The 15432-nt window shown below is 37.7% G+C and overlaps 1 long non-coding RNA gene across 1 annotated transcript; it reads right to left on the bottom strand.

Moving 5' to 3' along the window:
- Positions 1–4178: 4178 nt before the first annotated feature.
- LOC132905314 (uncharacterized) lies at positions 4179–15364 on the bottom strand. The gene is made up of 3 exons (XR_009657775.1): positions 14855–15364; positions 4440–4584; positions 4179–4355 (listed from the first exon to the last, which is right to left on the bottom strand). It is a non-coding gene; the product is annotated as an uncharacterized LOC132905314 (long non-coding RNA).
- Between the last annotated feature and the right edge of the window lie 68 nt (positions 15365–15432).

The following is a 15432-nucleotide window of genomic DNA, read 5'->3' as shown; positions in this document are numbered from 1 at the left end:
CAAAATTATAGCACGGAAAAAGGTCCCCTTTATCTAACGCACTTTATGAATCATAAGAGAAAGCGTTTCCCATTGTTTCAACCCCGCCATGCCTCTACACCACCACGCGACAGACATTGTTCCGGGAAATAATAAAATCCCTTTGGTCGTCTAGCGTCTAGTTCGCTCTTCGTTTTGCATCGCGATCCAGTTACCCGTATTTCACCTGACAAATATTAATCTCGGAAGTGGTAAAAGGGTCGACCACCCCCGTTTACTCCCTTCATCCCGGTGCCCGGGTCTAGAAACTCTCGTGCATCCATCGAACGGAACGATATTATCGAGAAATTGGAAGTTACGGCCGTACGAAAATGAAAGGCGAGGCATTCCGAATGGACTCGAACGCGTATCGCCCGCCGATCTAATTACCAATGGACGAATTCGATCGCGAGAATTCGGTTCATTACCTTCCACGGTAATTTAAATTCAGTTCCTGGTTACAGGGAATGAAAAGAAAAAAGGAAAGAAGGGATTAATCTCGGGAATGAATCAAACGAAATTCTACGAACGAGCCCCCAATTAATTTCCGTCTTCGTGGAATAGCATCAAGGTTGCCTAATTGTAAGTAACAAAGAGTAATAGTTGGAAGAAGCGATAGAGATATATTATAATTAAATAATTATGCCAGTATTGAGTTTATAATTAAAAAAGTAGTTTATCTATAATTACACAAGTATGGAAATTATTATATGTATTTCGATAATCGATAACTGTGTTTTTGCTGGGCAAAACAGATTATACGTAGTCTAAGTAATAGTACATATTGTATCATCAAAATTCAACCTTAGAATGGTTAATCGAGATACTTGTGATAAAAACGACTTGCCAAATTTGTCCACTTTTTAAAAATGAGGAGTAATCAGAAGCTGAAGTCACAACACAGTGAAATGGATATAAAAGGTGATCTATACGATGATTTATTTTCGAACGAAAATTAGTCGCTTCTATAAAAATCTTTGTTACGAGGTTCACAACTTCGTGATTTAACCAGATATAAATCCTTTGCGATTTTATTATAGACACACTTGTATTTAATACTTATAATTTATAGTTAATATAATTAATAAAATATATTGCAAAAAAATAAAAAATGTCAAAGTATTATTTGCTTTCCTGCGGAAAGAAAAACGCGGACAATGACTGCTTTTATTAACAATTCTTTAATTCGTTAATACGTTATTCTGCATATAAAAATCCTCTTATATTTACGTCTCTAAATAAGAAACATTATAACTGACTACTCCCCATTGTTCAAAACGAATAGTCAGTCGTGAGAGACAGAAAAAGAAGAAACGTATAATACGTCCGTACGAATTCGTTGTCTAACGCCTCATAAGGGACAGAGATCGACTGGTCGGCCACATTGGGAGTGGGAAACCTTTTTACGCGGCTGTTTCGCATGAGAACGGTAACGGAACACGATTTACGAGTGGAAAATAGAGGCACCAGCGAAAAGCTTTTAGTCCTTCGTACGTCAGCAAATATGTGACTAACCCGAAGCTCGGGGGTGCACGGACCCGCTTTCATCCACCTGTGTAATCGTTCCCTCTGCGCGTCCCTTGACCATTCTAACCGTCGTTCCTTCCGTGTTCCACCGAAATCATATCCTAACCTTTCGCTCTCATCTGTGCCTTTCACTTTGTTTTCCACTCTTTCCGTTCGATCTCTCCTTTGTCACTGCCGATGAGCATCAAATAAGCTTTAGACGTTATCTTATCGGTGCAAAATTCCTGAATGATTAAGTTTAGTAATGGAATTTGACAAAGAGAACGGTGAGAATTTCGGTTAGAATATTCGCCCGTGTCCGGAAATAACATATTTTAACGATTCTACGTGTCTACTCTTTCTTAGAATTAGTTGTGTTTCATTTTATGTCGCTATTCTTAATAAAGTATGTCTCGATAAAGATCGTAATGGGTAAAAAGGTTTTTGAAAAATATAAATAAGACAGTGCAAAACGCTTCGAAAAATTCTATAAAACGTTTTCCATATGTTCATATACGCTTCCGACAGGTAATCGTGATTAATTAACATTTAAACACTGGCTTTTAAATCATAAGTCAACATTTTGCACGGGATTACGCGAAGTAACGTTAAAAGGAAATTAACGTGGAAAACGCGACAATTATCTCATCGGTGAACGACTGTTGAAGCGTTATTACCGATATATGAGCGCCGGAGGCAGTGAAACGAGCAATTTCTACTTTCATCGCGACTTTCATTTCTGGCTTTTCGTGGCTAGACGACCGCTGAATTTCGAGGAGTCCCGTCCCAAAGGAAATTCCACGATTTTCGACCAACTTTCTTAACCACTTCCTCTGCAAGGATCGTAGATTTATGAGATGTTATCAAATAATGTTTCACCTCGAGCGTCGTCCTGGAATGATACGATTTAATTATTAACGTGTGGACCAGCCAAGGAAACTTTGATGAAATTTCAAGCGAATATTTGCGCAAGCTGGATGAATTTAAGATTATATTAATACTCGGAATAATAGAAGAAATTATCGAAAACCGCGACGATTATGGATCGTTTTAGGGAGAAATTTTATTTATCTATATGTGTACATATAATTGAAAACGTTGTTGTAATATCGAATATAGAAACTCTTTATAACGTAAGATTTCATTAAGATAATTTCATTTAGATCGTCCCAAAAGTTTCTCTCGTTTTATAAGAAAATAATAGACGCACAATATTTTTTGTTTTATATTATTTTACTGAATTACGTACGGTCCATTTTGTTTCAATAGAACATCTATTATTTTGTTATAGAACGAAAGAAACCTTTGGGACGACTTGATAGTTCTTAAAGGCTTTCCAATTTTTTAATAATTGTCTAAGTTTTTATTAACTTGCTTATGAACGGGAATGTACGTATGTACACGTTCTCTGTAATATATCTTTCGTCAAATATATCAAATAAATCAATCATACAAAATTCAAGTTCTAAAAACACCGCTAACATCACGATAGAAGTCATAAATCCAAGCGTAGCTCGAGATTCGAGCGTTAAAACAGAGAACATTTAACGCAACACGTAGAGGATTAACAGAATGTGGTGAGAAAATCGGAGGCAACGATTTGTCGACGGATCGTTCCACGGTTGTTTTTTCGTTAAAACGCCGACAAGTACAGCCGTGGAACGCGTGAAATTGGTAGTTTCGTCGTACGAACGACAGCTTTTCGAACGAAAGCCGGAACGAGATTTCCTTTTTTTCCTCTTCGCCAAATGATTTCCAATTGAAAAACTCTTCTGGCTAGCCAGCCAGTCAGTCAGTCAGAGTCGGCCGTCTTGTCGATCGAAAAGTCGCGAATAAATTCAACGAAGCATAACGTCCGACGAAATCGAAAAAGGGAACACGTTCAATTTGTGAAGAAGGGAAAAGAAGGGAAAAATAACAATTACCGGGAAAGAAGGAAGCGACGCGTACGGGACCTCGTTTCAGCAATTATTTCCTCGAAAAGAACCGGCTGCTTTATTAAATCGCGCAATTTTTCATCTCCCGGCTGGTGTACGTTCATCTCTTCCCTTCCTCAACGAGGAACCGTCCACCAAGGTATAGATAAATAGCGAGATAATGTCCGTAGAATGAGACAGCAAGAGTAGAATTAACGTTTTCCTTCGTCCGTGATTTTTTCCAGCCGCACACCCGCGACATTTTGTTCTCCATTTTTCTTCGATTTCCTCCTTTTTTTTTTTTGTTTACAAATGTTCTTCTTCTTTTTTTAAAGATACATTCCATTTGTACTTTTGAAACTCTCTTTTATTTGGACTATGTAACGAGTCTGATCCAAGTCCATTTCGTTTTGAGTTTTCATTGCTTAAGTATAATGTAGCCTTAGAGAAATTCCTCCTTTATTCATCCTCTTTTTTTCTTCGTTTCTTTCCTTTTCATCCGTCCATTACACCTATCTTCTTTCTTTTTCCCCTTTTTGTCCCTCTTCCTTTCCTCCTTTTTCTTCCTTCTTATTCTTCTCTTTAGCTGTACTATTCTCTTCACTCTTTCTTCGTGTTTGTATCTTCGCGAACATCATCTACGTTTGAAATACTTAGTTCATAAAAGATATGGAACATACACAAAGACAGTAAAATTACATTGAAAGCTAAGGCTATTTCCAGTTATGTAATTTTGAGGAGAACAACAGGATTAATTTTACCCTTCTAATTATATCTGTAAATACCTTATACCTACAAGAAGCCAAATTACACGAATTATATAATATCCGTAGAACAGGTATCAATGGAGAAATGTCAATATTTTTCTGCATCTTCGTTGTTCTTCGTCATACTACCAATTCTTCGCTTGATTGCCTGCGCAAAGGAGCCATATAAAGTAATGGTAACGCAATACACCTGGTCATCGCGGACATACGTACACTTACAAACATGCCAGACTGTATCAATAAAGTTTCGTTTTACAGGATAGAGTGGCCTGCTATAAAGCTAGGTTTCCACCAGCTCTCATCGCGTCTCGCGTTTCGCATCTACTTCCTTCGATATGCATTCACGTTTGCATATGCATCAGTGTCGATCACGAAACCTTGGAATAGTTCCGCCCGTTCATTATCATCCGGTAATAATATTCTAGATTGGCAGCTGTTAATGCTTCCAATTCCCATTGCGTCATTCTGTTTCATCGCGGTTTTCTTTTTACACACACGCGCTAGTAAAAATTGATATTGCTCTTTCAATGCTATTTACACTCTCGACTAAAGTTCTCGGCTAAAAGTTCGGATTGTGATTTACAGGAACTAGGAATTTCTAAAAAATCCATCTCAGAATTCTGTTAGCTTAGAAAATACTTTTATAAAAGTTCTACCATAACGGCGTATTTTGCAATATTTATTTCGCATTAATATTAAAATTGGTAGATTTAATAATTTTAAAATTGATACTGAGTATATCAGCAGTAATTTTTCCATAGATCTTTTACTACCAAGTTTTCCAAGCGCCTAAAGAAGGACAAAACTGACGTTCTTTAAGATTGCTAGATTTTATAAGATATGTAATGATTCGAAGGTTTTGGCAGATAGCGTGTTCCAAACAAGAAACGTAACGTCTCCCATTTCGTTTTAATTCAACGTTGAATGGCGCGCAATGAGTGAAACGCATTAAGGCGAACATTAAAGCGGCTGGCATCCGAATATCGGTGGTAGAAAATTAAACGTAACCAAGGAACGAAATCGTTTGCAAGAAATCTCCGGCGAGAAGCTGATAACCGACCTTCCTAAATTCCCTCTTACCCAGTTTCATCCCCGATTACTCTGTTTCCCCTGTTGGGTACTCTGGGGAGAACGATTCAAGAGCGGCTAACCAGAAATCCATACGCAAATGTAGTCCAATGCCGCGATCAACCATGCCAAATGGCCTTTCCTATTAATTTGCGTTGTTCATTTGTTTTAGAGAATTACGAGCCACTTTTCTTTTCTATGCAAATTCTGCGACGTACTTTTGTATAGAAATTTTAGACTACTTACGATAGGGATCTCGTAACAGCAATTGATCGCGTTTTTAAGAAATATCTCTACACGATGTTACATAAAAACGAATATTTAAATATTCACTCAATAGCGTTATTTTTTGAGATTTTTGTTGATTGATCGATTTTTTTATAAATCGGTACATTAATAAATAGAGACTTAAGATAAACGTTAAGAAAGAAGTATAGAATCATTTAGGACGAGCCACAGGAAGAACGAGATTTTAAAACGTAAATAAATTGTTTGAAACATGAAAAACCGAATGGCAGATTGTACGATTACGGATTTATCGAAAAATTATTTGACATGGTCCTTGGAAAAACTCTTCCTATCGAGAAGGAAATAGATACAAAATATTTATCTAATAGAATGTAGGACCACTGACTTGCAATTTATGAAATCCATTTGTATAGATTTTTGTTCTACTACGAAGATTGTTATGTTGTTATTTGTACAAACTAAACAAACGAACTACAAAAAATAAGAATTTTCCAGAATTGGAATTATTCGCATAAACAAAATTTTATGCTAATATGATTGTGATTGAACGGCCTCAAAAACGAATGACACAGAGAATAGAAATTATTGTACACGATGCAACGGTAAGGCCAAGGATAAGCTATCGAAATTTTTTCGTATCGCACATTCTTCTTGGTACATTAACTTACAAACGTTCGTATGAACGACGATATCTCGCGTAACAAATGGTTCGCTCGTGGAAACAGATAAACTCGAAGAAAAGTTGGATCGCGAGAATTACAAGGGAATCTTGCAGTCTTGTATATTATCGTGAGTCTCATTACCGGATTCCTGCAAATTCGTAGCAGCATCTTCCTTTAAGCTCGCAACGAGGGATCTTTTTACCGTATTGAAACTCCTTAAGTTACTGGAGTAACTTTAATTTTCAATTCGCAGATCTTCGACTAATTCGAATTGCAGATTACTCCGAGAGAAAAATCTTACTGATAATTAATATACTTCTCCACAGTCGTTTGTAACAAATATTTAATTTCAAGAAATATAATTCAAAATATTTCAGAGATTAAAAAATTCGTAAACTTGGAAATTCCAACATTTGACGAAATAGAAACGAAATCCTTGGAATTCCCTCTACAAACCATTATTAACCCCTAAAGTGGTAATTAAATTCGCAAATATATTACGCAATTTCTATCACACGTTCTTCATTATCTCATTTACCTGTAATACAGACATCCACATGTACTTATCGAATATCGATACTATATGATACGAACGTGTACATGGCCCATGCATATCAGATCCAGGCAAACAATTTCCACGTTTTACGCGAAAGACTGTAACAGTGCGAGGTTGAGCCTGAATCACAGATACCTCGTGTTCGAATTAATTTCTCTGTCAGCGAAATTGGAGAAATCGCAAATAGCGCGACACGCAGATGCCCAGACAGTGGGTTGGCGTTGCTCCCGACATCAGAGCCGAATGTCGGCTGAGCCGAAGCAGAGATTCCGTGAGTTCTTCGCGGCTGTTTACACGAGATATGGGTATCACTGGGCATTAACTGGGGCGGTGGCTGTGCTCGGATATTAATTTTCGAGACGCGTCTAATCTTGCATAATATGCGCGTGATTAAATAGCGCGACGCCGCCTCCTACGCTCTATTCGTCCTTTCCCTGCGTCGTGTCGTGCCTTTTTGTCTTCCACCGTCGTCTCTTAACCGTTTGTTCCTCTTGTATCCCACCGAGAGTTCCGTCGCGTTTAGTCTAACGCGTTTTCAGGTAAGGAGGGTTTCAGGTTCGAAATGGTTGCTCGTTGCTTGAATGTTCGCCATGCAAGTGCGTAAGGAATTATGTATTATACTATGCGAAGAGAAATTCTGTCTTAGTGAGAAGGAAGATTTTGATTCGAAGGTGAATGTGTTTGAAATTTGTAGAAAATGATGTAGGTATACCGTACTCGTTACATTAAAGTTCGGATAAGTTCTTTAACAATATTATTTTTCTCCTTTTTTATGGACAAATCATTAGGGAGGTATATTGTGTTAATTGTTATCTGGGAATTCGAAGAATAATATGTTTCGTGTATTTGAATTGTTACACGTCATATATGTAATGGACGAAGATAGACATTATTTACTTTATGACTTTGCATTATTTATATTTTTAGCAGGGAGTTTACGATACAATTTACTATCGAAGAACATTCTCAACATACATCGATTCATATTTGTTTCAACGGAAGATTTGGTATCTACTTCAAAGAAAATATTGATCCTGATGGCTAATGGCTTACACCTACCAAGTCACCCGATACAAAGCCATAAATCTTGATATTCCTAGGAAGATAAGGAAAATGGATCGAAAAAGTTGTCACCAATTTTCCATCGAATTTTCAATAACACAAAGCCACCTGACTTTACATCGAATATCTGAAAACGTCGCAGGCATTTTTCATAGTGTGAGACAATCTCTCCTTTGCTTCTCGACGTCCCATTTATCAAACGCGTAGACATACGCTACAGGATATTTCGAGTTAACCTATCAGTGATTATGATTGTCACTGAAGACTTGAATCAAGGGTTTTGTCGTATAATATGAAATCTTTAATGCAATTTTGTTATCCTCGGTTTTTGTCTTATCTCGAGCCATCTCTCTCGCTTCAAGTGTACCACGAATTTCAAACCAGGTTGTAATTCCGTAACTATGTAAATTCTCGTTTCTCTACATTAAAATTATACAATATGCATATAATGTAAGAAAACAATATCACGAATATATCGGAAAAAGCGTACGAGTTAGAAACAATCGAGGCATCGTAACCGACGATCCGCTATTGAAGGGTTAATAACATTGGAAAAATCGATTGGTTCGACGAGGCATGATACAAATTGACGAGGCAACGCGGATAAAAAAATATGAATCGTCGAATTTCCACGTACGCGTGGCGATCGACGACGCGCGCCGAGCCGATTTTCGTTGGAAAACTCGCGCAATCCCCGTTGCGCCATTAATTTTAACGATTCGATCTCGCTGCATGGAAATAAAATTACACGGCCGTGCAATAATCCACGCCGTGAAAAGGGAGAGAGATCACGAGGCGCAAACACGGCCCTGATTGATACCTGACGCGAAAATTTCACGTTTACATCGCGAATGCGATTACCTGTGCTGGATGTCGATTCGAGAATCGTCTACACGTCATGGGATTGCACACGCACGACATTAAACTTGTAAATAGAATTATAGAATCGCCGCAATATTATGGTCGGTCACATCTAAAACGATTGTGCTACGCGATTACGTCTCGGGATGAAATTTTCGCCAAGCGAACGCCCGGAAGAAACGAATTCTCGACGGAGACGCGAAGGATGCAAACTTTTCGGTCACGATTTGTCTAGTGACTTTCTGTCGCTGCCAAGAAATCCTCCGCCGAAGAAATGCACGAGGAAACGCGACGTGCGTTTCTTACCGTCGCAAGCGGGCTTCCCAAGCTTCCTACTGTTGTCTGCTGACTTAATATCGAGGATTACCCACCGGTGAGTATTGGGTTTTGTGTACGGTGGTGTTTATGGAGTGATGTGTGAGATTTGAGATACAGTGGCTCGCGAAAGTATTGCAACACTTCTAGAAATTTTTTATGTATATATTATACAAAATATTTTAAATCTCATTTGCGATGAAACGAAACATGGCTATCAAATGATTACATTGGTAAAGTTTGAAACTGATCTGAATATATATAGAGAAGTTACAAGACGTTTGTTGGAAGCATACACTTGGCAAAGATCGTCAAAATAATTAAACGGTCAGTTAATCACTATTTAATAAGTCACAATATGTATTGAGATCCGCTGTGAATAGCGAATATGAAATATATAATGTAAGCAATCTGAAGATAAGATAAATAGAAATCTCAGAATAAGTCGACTCCAAACTATCATATCAGTTGCTTATTAAGACACAGAAAGCAGTTTCAGTTAGAATCTTAAAAAGTACAAAAAAATTATATCTGCTTCTATTCAACAAACTCCATTAAAACCTAAGTCCCAAAACGACTATCAAATTTCTTAAACCTCCATCTTCCTACTATCACCAAATTTCCCTACACTAGTATATAACACCATTCATCAATCATTCCTCAATCGAGCCACAAAAGTTGCCAACTCCAAAACTGCTTCGAAACTCGGTCTAATAATTCAAACCGCTGCAACGCTTCGATCGTAAACCTACTCCTTAGCATCGTCCATCCAGTTGGTCTAATCGCATGGTAGTCGCAACAGAGAGAGCCACGGATCGATCGTGAGAAAGGGGTTGGGTGTGTTACCTCGTTGAAAAAGCGACGATCCATCAAGCGGATCGTATTTTCGCGGAGATCGGACGGATCGTTTTTACGAAATTGCGTCGCGTTCTTTGTCGATCGATTCGCGTGGCGAACAGAGAGATAGAGGGATGCAAGTGGAAAGGAAGCGGAAGAAGGGCTGAGAGTAACTGTTCTCACGGACGACGACGCGTAAATTATGATTCATCCGGCAGACGACGAAGCGCGAAAGGGTTGGTCGGGAACCGATGAAAGAGAATCCAGCCGTCATGTCAGGGGACGAACACCGCGAAGTCGCGGAGTGTCTCGTTAATGGGTGCGACCCGAGGGCGTCGAACGAAGCCTCGATTCGACGTGTGCACGCGCGAGCAAGCTTCCGTCTGCCGCGCGGATTTGCGTCAACTGTCGATAAACCTGCGCTTGCAAAGTTACGAGAACTTTATTTCTAGGGAAATCTTCTTTGCAGCAGAGATTGCCTCTTTCCTGGGAACTAGCATGCTCTTATTTACTTTGCGTTGTAGGAGAATGGCCACTGGGAACGGCAAACAGAATTTGTAAAAGAATTAGATGTTTGATTGTTTATTTTGTTTGCTTCTTGGTGAACAGAAAGGTGTTTCATAGCTACGGAGCGATTAAAAAGAATTTTGACTATTTGTGACTGTTATTCACTTGTAATTAAACAAAAACTCGTTCAAGATTCCATAAATTAACTAGAGCCTTGGTCTTTCTATTTTATCTTCGTAGTAAATAAATTCTAATGTGCGTTGGGAAAAACCCTAGAAATTCCTTTCTACGCTACGGGAGATTCTATAAAACGAAATAAATTTTGATTTTAATTACTAATTCATCGTTAATTTGGTAAAACACTTTGGCGAAATTCACATAGTTAAATAGAAACGAATGATTTTCTGCACTTCTCCGGCTTCTCATATCTGTAATCCATATATCGTATCGTTTAATTAAAGAACCTCGATAATTTGATTTCCTTCAACGTTTTCAATTCCTAAGAAAATTCTATCCAGAGGAGCGTACAATCTCATTTTCGCCACGACCGCGACGGACCGCTAATGGTATCGCAATAATTAATTTCGTGGTAGAATTGTATGACTTACGCGAAGCCGGAGGTAGGAAAGAAACAGCCGAAAGTAACAAGCGCGGAAAATAAGAGAATTGTTCGCGAATATTCTTATTTTTCCTCTCTGCCTCTTTCTTCTAGCTTTCTTTTTTTTTTGTTGTTGTTTTTCATTTCTAAGTATTTTTCTGCCACGAGAAAAGTCTCTCATGGGCACGCTGGAATCTTTCAAAAACACGCTCGCAACATGGAAGAATAACGCGAAACAGAATTCGCGGCAGGATTACACGGCGGTGGTAAAAATTAATAAGAGGAACGATGTAAACATGTGCCACTGTGATACTCTAGGGAGGCGTAATTAATTCGAGACTTTTCTCCATAATTTGCATGGATCATCAAATAAGATCAGATGTATGCAGCACTCGGTATACATATTTTGTGGAAAATATTCATCAGTTTTGCTAATAATCGAACCTTCGGAAAATGTTAAGTAATTTGTATCGAGTGTAAATTTTGGTGAAAACGGCGGAGGATTGTAATATTTATGCCGTAATTTAATGTTGCATCGCATAATCGTTTAATTATTGATAACAATTAACATTAATGTAAATTTAATTTTATCCTGTATAGAGTGTCATACACATATAATGTATATCGTTGGTTTCTGGTATTATGATTGACGGCGTTGAGAGGCAAAACACGATAAATTATTTGAAGATAATAATAAATTTTTCCACGGAGAGCGTCCTTTTCTATTTTTGCAAAGAGTGCTTATACATTTTTCTTCCCGTGTATCAATGTGATATACGAGAGAACGAGGGCTTATAAATCCAGTTAAATCAGAGGGAAACGTATCGCGAGCTATGGAAACACATATTTGCGCGTAACGGAAGCACGCTCACGCGCGGGGGCTGGTTTATCGAAATACGAGTATGACAAAAGTAACACAAAACCCATTCAAAGCCGGCTTTTATGTACTGCCTCGCACAACATTTGCATACGCTTCTGCTACCTTCGACCTTTCCTAGATATTACCAACGCGAAATCCAGCCTCCTTGGCGAGGAAACGAAAGTAGCGCATATTAGAGTCATCTCTGGTTACTTTAATACCACTGGTATAGCGAAATATCACGAATTATAAAATATTCTAGTAACCCGATGTAAAAGAAGTTTCTCTTTAATTCTACAGTTGAAACATAATAATAAAAAAAGGAAAATAATTTAAATGTGTTATTAAATATATTTACATATCTGTAACTGTATGTTATACGTAGCGTTTACAATAACGAATGAAGTTTATATAATGTGAACGATATATCAAAATTAGATACCACAAAAATTGCAGAAGATTCTTAAAGTAATCCAATGCTCGGTCTAACATTCTATGTTTGTAATTAAACGCTCAATACTCAAGATCAATTATAACGACGCTACTCCAATTTCTCAGAACTCGTACAAACATCCTACTATGTGATCCTACTATAATCAGCTTGGTACACGGGATTTCATTAAAAAAACTCCCTAGAAATAATCAATTAAACGGATAACAGGTAAATCCGGATGCAAAGCTCGGCCACGTGAAACGTAGTTTATTCAAAAGAGCGGCGAGCCATCGATGAATTGTCAGCTTTAATTCACGGTAAGCGCTCTCGAAGTACTCCGCTCTCCGCTATACTCCGGCTCGCAATAAATGCAATTTAAAAATGTAAATTTCCCCGCCGGCTACCTATGAGCTTTCCCTCGGTTACTCTTTTTATTTTTCCTCTTTGTCTTCTTCTACCGACGATCCTCCAGCATCGCCTCCTCGCCGCACCTTTTTACGATTTTTCTCCCCTTTGAATTTCGAACGAACGAGCGACCGAGTTGGGGGAAATTCGCGATTCAACGGCGCAATTAAAATTTAATGCCCGTTGATACGTGGGCGGGTATAATTTCCGAGCTACGGTCTCGTTAATACAGCGAATTTTACGCAACAAAACGGATTACATGTTGGCACGCGATTAAAAATAATTTTCCTTTTATTAGAATACTCCACCGTGCCTGTATCCATGGCTTGAGGTATTCATTGACTGGTATCAGGTTACGCGTTCTTCAAATTTACGATCTCTTTTCGCCTGCATGACACATAACCTCACATCCGTGTGTACAGGTATGTGCGAGCGCGTTTCGAATGGACAAAATGAAAAAAAAAAAAAAGGAAAAAAGGAAAAAATGCGAGATTGGCGGTACGTAACGACACGCTTGCACTATGTAGCCCGTGAAAATCAGTAAAATGTTCGGACCACTTTTCATCTCGTCGTCATGATGCGCTGCGGTCCAAGTGTATCTTTCGACAGGCTCGTAAAAAATGCGCTCTTTGAGTCCCCTCCAACCCATTGTTCACGTATTTGATTATACTTGTGTCGGTGTCACGCTAGATTTTAGAATACCTCGTTCTTTTATCGGAAAAAAATGGCGCCTATTTTATATACTGAGAATTTAAATTAATAATAAATTTAATGTTAATCAAGAAGGAACATCGATTGGACGTTAGACGAGAATGTACGGCGTTTGGGATTACATATTATTAATGCTTGTTTCTAAGATGATGTAATTTATGACGTAATAACGGAAGAGGCGGGAATTTCAAATATTGTCAAAGCAGCCCTGACGTGTTAGCTACCGAGCGATTACATGCATTAACGTTAATGCATATTCAGGTTTAATAAATATTAAAGCTCGCGAGTGTAGGCCCGTCGTTAATTAATATTAACGTTAATATACTTTACCCTCATATTATCTTCAAAAGTATAAAGGTATATTTAAAACAGAAACAAACACATACCTAATATTTGCCACATTTCGAATGAAGAAATATTTGGCTTCTAAAGTGTTTGTATGATAATAAAATTTAATCATACTGCTTTTATACCGCGTTCAAAGTTCCTGTACTACATATTTAATCAGTAAAAAATCGAACTTTTAATTAGCTACAAATTCATAGCAGGTCATAGCTAGCCATGGATCACGTCCATAAATACTAATAACAAGATTTAATTAATATAATATCCAGAGCCCATGTGCACCTGGTAGATACCATGTGCTCGTAGAAATGTTAATTTCAGACGAAGAAGGGTCAATATAAAGAGCAGGAACAGGACAACTTGCATGGAAGCTTAACTCCCCTCAAGAGGATAATAAATATAAATACACACTTCTAAAGGTGAAGTTACTTCATCATCCGTTAATTGCGATACTCAAAACGGCTTTCGAGTTGCTCTATGCATAGAAGGTGACCAATTTTAATCTATTAGTGCGAATCATTAATAAAATACCAGAATGTATAGTCTGGTGAAATTAGTTTTCTTGTAAATGGAAGCGATATGTAGAAATAGGTTTTCTTAAATGGAATCATCTAATTTTCAATACAATAATCGATGCAACTCATTATTTCCAACAAAATAATATGAAGCTATGTACGTTGAAACATCATTAAAACGATATAGAAATTCGACGAATTTTTTTTTCGAGCGATGTAAATTAATTTGAGAAAAACTTTGTAAAATGAAATAAAGTTAAAGTAATTTAGAAAAAGTTGTTCATCTTTAGTTAAGAACATGAAAATATTTCAAGTTGCGATGCGCATTCGTTAAGTTATATTTAAAATTTGCTAAAGCAGGGCATGCATCATATTACGTAAACATTGCTTCTTAACTTCGCATAATATACATATTAATTATATCGGTAATTACCATTTAATGCATGCAACTTCACAAAATGGAACAAAGTTGAAATAATTTAAAAAAAATTTCTTCATCTCTAAAAACATGAAAATAGATCACGAAACATGAAACGTTCGTTAGGTTGATTTCAAATGACGAAATGCAACCTGCGCAATATAGACGAAAAATCATTTCTCAGCGGTGTGACGAGAAATCTCATTTTAAAGATTAAATTTCTAACGGGTGAACTTTGCTCCTTACCTTATAATTCATCTCTCCACGTGTTAGCGTTACTTGCGAATCTGGTGGTGTGTGCGAAAGGAAGGTTAGGGAAGAGAGTCGGTCGCCGGAACATGCTGATTACAGAAAACCTGTCGCGTTCGTCGGGAACCGTACGTACACCTATCCACGAGATGTTTCTTGCAGCATCAGCTTGTTCGACGATCGTATTAGGGTTCGATGCTCCTTTTCACCACGATCGTTATTAACTTTTTACATGTCTATGGTAATCATGTCACTCCGTTCAGAAACTGTCGAAGCAAAAAAGATTAGATCACCATGACCCGCCCACCGTCTCTATTGTATGTACTCGCGACTCGCGAACTCGTGACACTAACCACACTATACTATCATTTTCGATACCCGCGAATTTCGATTGAAATTTAAACGCGATATTATACACGCGACATGTAACCTCGATATTCTTATTTATTCTATTAAATTATTATTTTTAAGAGCACACGATTAATAATATTGGTCAATTCCAATTATTATTAATCTGATTCGATACTTTTGTGGCAATATTTAAACTGACCAATAGGAAACGTTGAAACAATAAT

The sequence above is a fragment of the Bombus pascuorum genome, chromosome 3 (genome assembly GCF_905332965.1).
Source record: "Bombus pascuorum chromosome 3, iyBomPasc1.1, whole genome shotgun sequence".
In the NCBI taxonomy this organism is placed as follows: domain Eukaryota; kingdom Metazoa; phylum Arthropoda; class Insecta; order Hymenoptera; family Apidae; genus Bombus; species Bombus pascuorum.
Note: the sequence above shows the minus strand (reverse complement) of the source record. Positions and strands in the feature narration are given on the sequence as shown.